Here is a 9781-nt window from a genome sequence, read left to right as displayed (position 1 = left end):
TAATCTGCTTTAAAAACCTGTCTCCAGGGAGCGCCGGAACAGATTCGCCTAATCCAGCCCTGAGCTGGGCGGCCGCGGTCGCTTGGGATATGAAACGCTTTAGAGACAAATGCAGAAACCGGGGCGGCCTCTGCAGCCGCCCTCCGCCCTCTTGCCTGTCCGCAGACGGACACGCACCCCCGGCTCTTCGGCGATTTCTGGATGTTTCCTTCTCCCACACACCGTTTCTAGGGCACCGCAGCGAGTCGTGCCCCTGTGGGACATGACTGTCCTTGAAAAGGGTTTGCTGCAGAGCCTTTGTCACAGTGTCGCGCACACTCTGGGAGGGGACAGCGTGATCCCCCCGCCCGACGGGCTGCGAGCGCCCCGTTTTGGACACCTGCAAACCTGACTCCCCTTGCCATGCGCAGGCTCTGCACAGAGGCTCTCCGGCCTCCTCGCCAGGCTCCGCTCCGACACACGGGGGCACTGACGGATTTTCAGAAACAGTTCTAGGAAACTGCTTTTTTTTTTTTTTTTTTTAACTAATGAGGAAGCAAAAGGGTTTTTTTCCTTGCCTTGCCCTGTGCGTCCCCTGACTGAGATAAATGAAAAAACACAAGCTGGCGCGGATTCCCGGGATGGTGAACGCTGGCCCATACTCTTCCAGTGAAACAAAAGTGTTGGTGGCTTTAAGGTGAGGGGGCGGGTGTTACACTCAGCACCTCTGCCTGCGCGGCAGAATGATGCAATCCTCGATACGGCTAACGTAACCAAATTGACTTAGTTTAATCGATGCTCAGATCGAGCAGAATTTAGCCCTGGTTTTGCGTGGACTGGCTGAGGCTTTCCAACCCCGTGGTGCTCAGGCATGAGTGAGAGGGACGGAGATATTGCCTGACCTTTCCAGAAGTACCTGGATACCTCCCTTCAGCCCTCACAGCGCCCCAACCCTTGCAGTTATGTCAACAGCCCGATGACAGCAGGATATTGGACAAATCCCGGGTGTTCTTTGCGATTCAGGAAAATGCAGTCAGGAGAGGCCAGTTGCAGTGACAGCCAGCGCCTGGTGTTGCAGGCAGACACGTTGTACATCTGCATCCATTAAGTTCCATTTTAAAACCCATCGTAACTCCCCCAGCTCCCTTCAGCTCTGCCTCCTTCGCTCAGAGTGGGTGGTGATAGGGCTGCCAGGGAGCAGAGTCTGGGCAGTGTATTTACTGGGAAGAGAGGCACCGAAATAGGAGGCCACCTACTCCCACTCAACAGCCTCAAAAACGAGAGAGGAGCTCCTTCTGAGGGCTCCTTCTCTCCATGCTGCGACACTCACAGTGCCCTGCCCGCGGCAGACGAGCAGGAGCCTTGCCCACACACTGCACCGGAATAAAACCAGGCAGATGCAGCAGTTTTCTCCCCTCACCCAGTGCTATCCTGAGGATTACATTTGGGAGCTGCCTCGCTCATTTATTACCCTCAGTGAGGGCTCCAGTTGCACCTGAGTTGTCCCTGCTGCCTTCTCCTTTTGCCCTTAGTGGTCCCGCTGGGATCCAGCCACGTCCTCAGCACCACCTGCTGTAAGAGAGGGCATTTCTTGGAAAATAACAGGGAACAATAGGTTTAAAAACACCTGTAACTGAAGACAGCACTAGAGAAAGCAGCTGTAGCAGTGCTGTCTAGAGAGGAGAGCAGATTGCTCCCCGATTAACCTGGACTGTTTTCTTACTCTGATACTCTGCTCAGTCTATACGAGGAGATGACATAAGTGGATTTCATATAAGCAAGCAAGGTCTGGGGGTTGCAGAATTTCCTTTCTTTTTATAAAATGCTATTTTGTACAAAATGTCATTTTGAATCAACCTGCACGGTTTTAGCTGGTCACTTGTGGTTATGAAAATGCTGCCGTTTTTTCCACGTATTTTATAATATCAATCTTTCTCAAAGGAGTTCTGTTCCCTGTTGTCCTGGTTTCAGCTGAGATAATTTTCTTCTTAGTAACTGGTGCAGTGCTGTGTGTTGGATTAAGTATGAGAATAATGTTGGTAATACACTGATATTTTAGCTGTTGCTCAATAGTGCTTACTCTAAATCAAGCACTTTTCAGTTTCCCATGCTCTGCCAGCCAGCAGGTGCACCAGAAGCTGGGAGGGAGAGCAGCCAGGACAGCTGATCCAAACTTGCCAAAGGGATGCTCCACACCATAAAACATCACTCCCAGTATATAAACTGGGGGGAGTTACCTGGGAGCCACTGATTGCTGCTTGGGGGTGGGCTGAGCATCAGTCAGTGGATGGTGAGCAATTGTACTGTGCAGCACTGGCTTCTCTTGGGTTTTATCTCTCTCTTCCTCCCAGTTTTATTACTATCATTATATGTTATTATTGTTATTATTATAATTGGAACTATATTTCACTTTATTTCAATTATTGAGCTGTTCTTATCTCAACCCACAAGTTTTACCTGTTCTTTTCTCCTGATTCTCCTCCCCACCCTACCAAGGAGTGAGGGGAGTGACCAAGTGACTGCACAGTACTGGGTTGCCAGCTGAGGTTGAACCATGACATCAGTTTAAGAAGACACAGATATATCAGAGGTACATGGATACTCTCTGTTGACTTCTCTATCAGGTAGGGATCCCCTTTTGCAGAACCAAACTTCTCCTGGGGTGCTCATAAACCTACTGCTCAGTCATTAATCCGTGTCTCAGCCATCACACAGGAAATGCCAGTATGACAAGCTCCAGATCCTGGCACACAGTCTGTGAGTTCCCATTTTCTGCAATTTTTTCCCTAAATTCTGCACTCTTCAGAGGAGGCACCTAATCTTCACAAGAGCCTGCAAGGTGTCAATACTTCATGAATAACACAGTACTGTTCGTAGCTGCCTCCACCCATCCTCTTCATTGTACTGCACAGGCTTAGTACTTCCTGACATGAAAATGAGCACCCAGCTGCCCGTGTGCTACTGTGCTACAGGTAAGCTGCACCTTCACACTCCTGCTCAAGTTTCTCCTTTGCAGGTCAATCCTCCCATCCAACAGTTTGCATGTACATCCCACAGTGCTTGGGGAAGGGGCTGCAGCAAGGCTTGGAAAGCAACTTGTGTAAGGAGACTTGTGACAGAAGTGTGCAGAGACACCCAGCAGAGCTGATGCTGTAATTCACACATTACCTGAGGCTGAGGCAAGCAAGAGGCTGAATGTGGCTGTCAGCCACATTCCCCATGCCCTGCCACAATCTAATCTTGACACATACAGTGCAGAAACCTCCAGGCCACAGAGCCCAGCATCACAAACCAGCTCCAGAGACATTTGGCAGCTCTGGGGCAGGATGCTGAGACCGTCCTGGGTGAAGAACAACTCCTACCTCACCCCTCCAGCTACAGCCAAGGAGCTCTGTATGTGCCAGACAAGAATCATTCCCTGTCCTCAACACAGCAGCTCTGGATATTCTCAGTGTAGCTGTATAAACATTATTATTAATTTAATCCTAATGAGTTTTGGCTTCAATACCTCATGGCAGACACTTTCATGTACTGAGAATAGCCAGTTATTAAATGATTCCTGGATGAGGAAGTACGACATTTATGAGGCTGATACTAACATTAGAATTTCCTCCCTTGTATACTTTGCTGCATTTTTGCCTTCATTAAAAAATGAAATAAAGACACCATTTGAATCATAACACTGAAATTCTAAGCACGCTTTTTCCTTTTAAAGCACTTTTCCCCTGAGGATCTTATTTATGCCTCCTTATTCTTATTATTTTTCTTCTACACGTAGCAAAGCAGGTGGCCAGGTAGGTCTAGAGTTTCTGACCAGATCCGTGACAGATGACTGATTGATGCCAAACCCCAGTTTCCTCCACTACTCCCATTTCAATGGGAGTACCATTCCCACTAGGGAGGACGGCAGCCTGGTCTGGGAAACAGCCTTATTTCTGTCTGAAACAACCACAGCAAAGTCAAGAGCAGAGACGTAGCCTGAGCTTTACACAAAAATTAGCAGGTAATGAAAAATGAGCATGGATGTTATTTTGCAGAGTATGGTCCAGAAAAACACTGGCTAGTCACATGGGTAGTTTACACATGGTTTTGTCTTGCAGTCTTTTGCTGTTGCACCTCTCTCTAGCTCCAGAAAATAATGGGGAACAGTGGACAGTTTATATGCAGTAGGAGTGGAAAAACTACATGTCAACACATCCTTCATATCCACAGACTGGCTTCCAGCCGAATCAGGAGCTGTCAGAGCCTGAAACTGGGCTGCTGAGTTTGCTTGGGTAAAGTTTGGAGGAGAGAAAAACCAGGGAAAAGAAATAAGCTGCTTCTCAAAGAGGAATGTATTTTTAAAGTATTTAACAGCATAAAATCCAAATCAGCAAGAAAATTTTCCCAGATAGGGAAAAAAACACAGTCTTCCTAGACCTATAAACTCTGCTTTCACCTAGATCAGTGAATCTTTGCCAATACTGGGGGTAGCTGTCCCAGTCACTTCACAAAACAAGCCATCATGCTGTCAATAGTAGCCTGGTTAATCCTGCAGATGCAGGTTCTTCGGTTTCATGGTTTATTATCTTTTTTAGGTCTACACCAGCTGCCCACAGGGTAACACTGTCTTGGGAGAAAGATCAGAAGAGCTGGTTCAAATGTTCTTAGGGGCAGGTTAGTCAGCAGTAGTGCACTTGGCTGCAGAAGTCTCCCAGAATGGCCTGATCCCAGTATCCAGAGCTCTGCAAAACTTGACCACGGCCATTGTGAGTTGAGACCAACTGGGAAAGCCCTGCACCCTCTCTTCTGGCAGCTCTGATCACAAATCCTGTTATTTTTGAAAATCTGACATTTTTCTTGGAACAGCTTGAAGCTTTTTGCCATTACAGCTGAGTGGCTGTGCCTTCAAGCACCCACAGCTGCAGAGTTCACAGCAACCTTAGCAGCTCCTCTGAGTCTTGTCAAAGACTCACTTTCCATCCACCTTTCTAAAAGATGAAAAGAGAGATGTGGCTCCTTGGGTTGTGTGCTAGTAAGGTGGCCAGGAGCAGGGAGAGACATTTCCCACTCCTGAGTGTCTTCTCATTGCTGCAGTTCTGAGTCCTAAACTGGGCACCCAGAGAGGCTGACTGTTCCCCACAAGGTGTGAACACAGCTCAGCTCCTAGTTTCAAATTGTTACAGTGGCAAAGAACAAAGTCCATACTGGTATCAGCTCTTTTTTTTCACCCATTTTTTTGAATCCTTAAGGTTGCAAGGGTGCACACCACTGTTGACTGGTCAAGTGGGTCCAAGCACAGAACCTGATCTTACAGTCTGCAGTAATGGGGTGCTTGTCAAGACACTGTCCCCAGCAACACGTTTGCAGGCTGCCTACTCCCTCTGAGAAAAATCAAGTTTACACACCAGGTGAGTAAGAGGCAGGAGAATCGGGAGACATTTCCCACCTATCCCTTTTTGTCCCCTGCTTGAGCAGCCCCAGTGACCAGCAGGCTGGCTGGTGACCCTGGGTCTCTGCTCAGCAGCTGCCTGTCCCATGGCCAAGGCAAGGACCTGGCTCCCAGATGTACTGCTCCATGGGCAGTGCAGGAGATCCCACTCTCAGCTGCATGCCAGTTCAAGTTCATATTTCCAAATCTGGTTTTAAAGGACAAACAGGGATTGAGGCAGTTCACCATGTGGTGGGATCTCGCTCCCAAAAAGTCATCAAGGCAGACCTGCATCACGCTCCAAGTGGCAGAGTCCAGCACAGCCACTTGCAACGTGCAAGACATTGTTGAGTTCATGGTCTCAGTAATACCTGCAGGATGCCACGTCCACAATTTGAGGCAGGAGGCAGCCCGAGTGCACCCACTCAGGGAGACACAGGTGATGGAGAAGTATCTGAGCCCACACACTTTCCTTCAGCCTTATCTCAAGCTCATATTGCTACACAGAGCTGTTCTCAGCTCATACTCCCTTCCCTCTGGAGCTCTGGGGCAGCAATCCAGCCACTGGTCAGGATTACTTTTGCTGTTGGTTCTGCTCATGTTCCTTTTGCAATCCCAGACACATCTTCCTCTCCTTCTTTTGGCCCTGGACAACACCCATGGTACAGCAAATGCTGGTACAGCATTTGCCACAAGCAAGGGATTCAAAATCTCCAGCATGTAATGGCTACCTCAGAGAGCCCATCTGTCACTGAGAGAACATAAAATTTCTGGGGCGAAACACAAACACCTGTGCTGTAACCTGCTCCCTACCTCACAGCAGTAAGGGAGTGCTGCTGAAATGATAAACTTTGAAAGGTCAGTCCTTCAGGCCATCACTGCTGGGCTAGAGTCAGCCTCTAGGTGAGGGGGACAGAAGCTGTTTCTGTGGCTTTGGGATGTTACTTCCAGCATAGGAACCCACATGCCTCACAGTTCCCCATATGGTGGCCCAGTGCCAATCCTGTACCTAACAGCAGCCTGCACAGTGATGGATCTCAAGCAGTGAATTGATGGGTAATAACAAATGATCTGTAGAAAATAATTCAATACTTGAAAAAACTTCACAGAATCTGAAATGAGAAGGCTTGGGAACAAGGCCAGCTCAAGTTCTTATTTCCAAATCTGCTTTTAAACACCAGAAATTATTGGCAGCTCAGTGCTGACTCTGGGCTGATTTCACCGTCAGTTTGTGAAGTCTCTGTAACCTAATCTCATTGATCCTCCCCCTGCAAACAAGTGGCTCTTCAACAAAAAACCCCTCATCCCGGCATAAACTCCATTTAAGGATCTCAGTGCCATGACCATGTGCTTTGAGACCATTCACTGAAGGTTGCCACAACTATCTCACTTTTTTCTGAAGCACCTCCAGCACCAGTTCAGAAGAACTAGTGTATTAGAAGTTCTTCCCCAGATCACCTAGAGAAACAGTTCCAAAGGCCCCCCCGGCTCCTGATGAGGACACAGGGTGGAGGAGGATGCCACGATGGGGACAGGAGGAAGACTATGCAGGGAGCTCCCGAGAGGGGTTTACCTGCCCTCAGCCGTACCCTGCAGGTGAGCAGGACTCCCAGCCTCTTGGTGGGGAGCTGAAAAGATTTCATCCCAAATAAAGCCAGTCACGTCAAGGGTTCAGCTCTGAGCAGGGGTAGGGCTCAGCTGCCAAGCTCAGCTTCTAAACTGCTTCCAAAATTTCACAGGGGCAGCAGAAAAAACTGGGAAATGGTGGTGAGGAAGGCAAAGGCAAGCTGGAAAATCACATGCAGGCTGACAACTCCCCCGTCTCTCCCCACTGGCACCTTGGCTTCTCCTCACTTATACCCATTTGGGATAAGCGCTGGCTTGGAGGATGAGCAATGGGGCCCCATTGTCCCTGCTTCTCACCCCAAAGATGTTACCTTCACTGACTCTTTAAGACAGTGTAGGGGGGAACCTTGCAGGGAGCCTTCTTATGGGGAATGTGATGGAAACACGTAGTTCAGACTCAGGGAAAGGCATCCCTAATATGGTCTCAGCTACACTGACTGGCTGGGGGTTCCTGGGGGAGGAATGGAACCCCTTATAAAAGTACCCAGGTCCTCCCACAAAGGCAAACTTCCCTGGACTTTAGCAGAGCTACAGTGAAGCTTGCTTGATATGGGAATTTCATCCACCCTTTGGAGATTATCCAAGGTTTCTTGGGTTTCATATGGCATGAGGTTCTGGCCTGGTCTGTGCATGACCTGGTGGTTGCCAGCAGAGAAAGGCCCCTTGCAAGCAGCACACGGCTCCTGCCAGCATCACTCTGTTGTGGGCTCCTGCCTTGGCATCCCCCTGTTGTGGGCATCCCCCTGTTGTGGGCTCCTGCCTTGCTCCCTGCTCTCCTCTCCCTGCCAGCACAGCAGCAGCACCACATGCTTCAAAGGGTGCAGGGCAGTGCCACCACTCCAGCCCCCACTCACTGCTCCTCTCCACAGCAGAACCCGCAGCAGCTCCTCTTTGCTTTTGCTTCTTCCAAATATGCTCAGGTGCCTGTTTACGTGCTATAACCACGCCATCTGCACCCCAAGCAGCCTCCTCGGCGCCAGGAGCCATGTGTGGGAAATTCCCTGACCTGCAGTGCTGACCAGGGCTGGGCCCTATCTGACACAGGTTAGACCCCTGCCCACCGGTGGTAGGGAGGTGGCAGCACTGCGGGGGCCGACCCCTGCAGCTCCAAAGGGGCCGGGCCAGGGCTGGGTCCCACACGAGCTGCGGTGGCTGGGGCACAGACGTCCAGCCCCAGATGTTTCCTGTAGCGCACGTGGAAGACGCTTGGAGGAGCACATGTGCCAGACGGCACGCTGCTGGGATGTTCACCCCAAAAAGTAGCACAACCATCCCACATGGCCAGCGCGAACAAGTAGCAGAAAGGATGCCGCTTTTCTAACAGGTATTCTCCGGCTTATTGGAAAAAAAAAAAAAAAAAAAAAAAAAAAGAATGTTTTACTCATTTAGAGAACAGCTCCCTGCCTTGCTCAGAAATATAAACTCACTATGTGCTGGCTGTGTGTCAGCAATCGCACTGCAATTGCTCGTTCAGAACAGGGCAGCTGGGGGGAAATGCAGCCCCCCGAAATAGCAGCCAGAGTGGAGAGCCAGCCCGGGCAGCCACGGGCTTCGGGAGCAGAAAGAGCCTTGAACAAAACGCCAGCACCATGAAGGCATTTGCTCAGGTCCCACAGAGGACTGTTAGGATGGAAATGCATGGCACACCTTTAAATGGACATAAAATGTGCCATCAGCGGGGTGGGATCTATTTTTAACCCCTCCGAGTCTGCAGATGTGCAAACCCCCTGAGAGCAGCTCTGGGCAGCTAGCGAGAGGCGTGTGATCAGCCTTTTGGCTACCGGGCTGGGAAACGCCTCTGTAGTCAGAGCTCGTTTATCCCCCAGTGAAGAGGGAGATTAAAGTCTTATCGTGCCCCTTCCTTTGCCTCGGTAGCAAACCCGGCCAGCAGCTGGAACACACACATACGTGCTAAGCATCACCAACCGCTCACCAGCTTTGCAGTTTTCTTTTTGGAAAAGGACTTTCTGGGTCTGGGTTATTAACTTCGGCATCTCCCCGGCTCTACCTGTGGGAGGGAGCTGGAAGATTTGCTGCTGCAAGGCAAGGAAAAGCTAGACACCCCGGGGAGGGTGAGGCGCATGCCGCTGACCTGCTGGTGGCTGCCGGAGGCCGGACAGCCCTGCGACAGGGGCTCAGCCCTTCTGTCAGCACCACTGTGAAGCCATCAGGGCTGGATGTCAGCCTTCCTGGCCTGTGGTCTGGCATTGTCCTGCAACCCCCCAGCCCCTGCTGCGTGGCCAGCAGGCGACACACCCCCGCCAGCCCAAGGCTCCTCCAGCTGTGTAGTTAAACCACCAGCCTACCTTGGCAGGGAGCAGGCTGTGTGTCTGCAGCCCCTCACATCATACAGCATTTTGTAAAATCGACCATCGTGTGTTAAGGGTTCCCTTATCACTTCCTGGGAGGAAATCCAGCTGTTCAGCAAAACCAGTACTGATTTAAAATACAGAAAAGCAAACACTACAGCCATTTTCCCAAGTCTCTCCACATTAAAATTTCAATACATTTGTCTCCAGACACCTCTTTGTCCCCTCTAGTGCTCTCCATCCTAACCCACTCCAGCAAAGCAGCCTTGTCACAAGGACAGTCACCAAAAAGGCCAGCTGCAGTCAAAATGCAGCTGTGGATCTTGCAGCATCCCTACAAGAAGGGTACCTCAGTTCTGCTGTCACATGGCTTGGCATGCAGATTTCGGTTCTCAGAGGATGGGGAGCAAGCAAAACCTGTGCCCAGTGGGAAAAGCCCCAGCTTGAAGCACAGCAT

The 9781-nt window shown here is 50.2% G+C and overlaps 1 long non-coding RNA gene across 1 annotated transcript; it reads left to right on the top strand.

Moving 5' to 3' along the window:
- The first annotated feature begins 849 nt into the window (after window positions 1-849).
- On the top strand, window positions 850-3612 carry LOC138107231 (uncharacterized). The gene is made up of 3 exons (XR_011149334.1): window positions 850-1765; window positions 2476-2569; window positions 2996-3612. It is a non-coding gene; the product is annotated as an uncharacterized lncRNA (long non-coding RNA).
- The last annotated feature ends 6169 nt before the right edge of the window (window positions 3613-9781 follow it).

This window comes from Aphelocoma coerulescens, chromosome 3, assembly GCF_041296385.1.
Source record: "Aphelocoma coerulescens isolate FSJ_1873_10779 chromosome 3, UR_Acoe_1.0, whole genome shotgun sequence".
NCBI classification, from domain to species: Eukaryota; Metazoa; Chordata; class Aves; order Passeriformes; family Corvidae; genus Aphelocoma; species Aphelocoma coerulescens.
The sequence above is the reverse complement of the archived record's forward strand: the minus strand, read 5'-3'. Positions and strand labels throughout refer to the sequence as shown.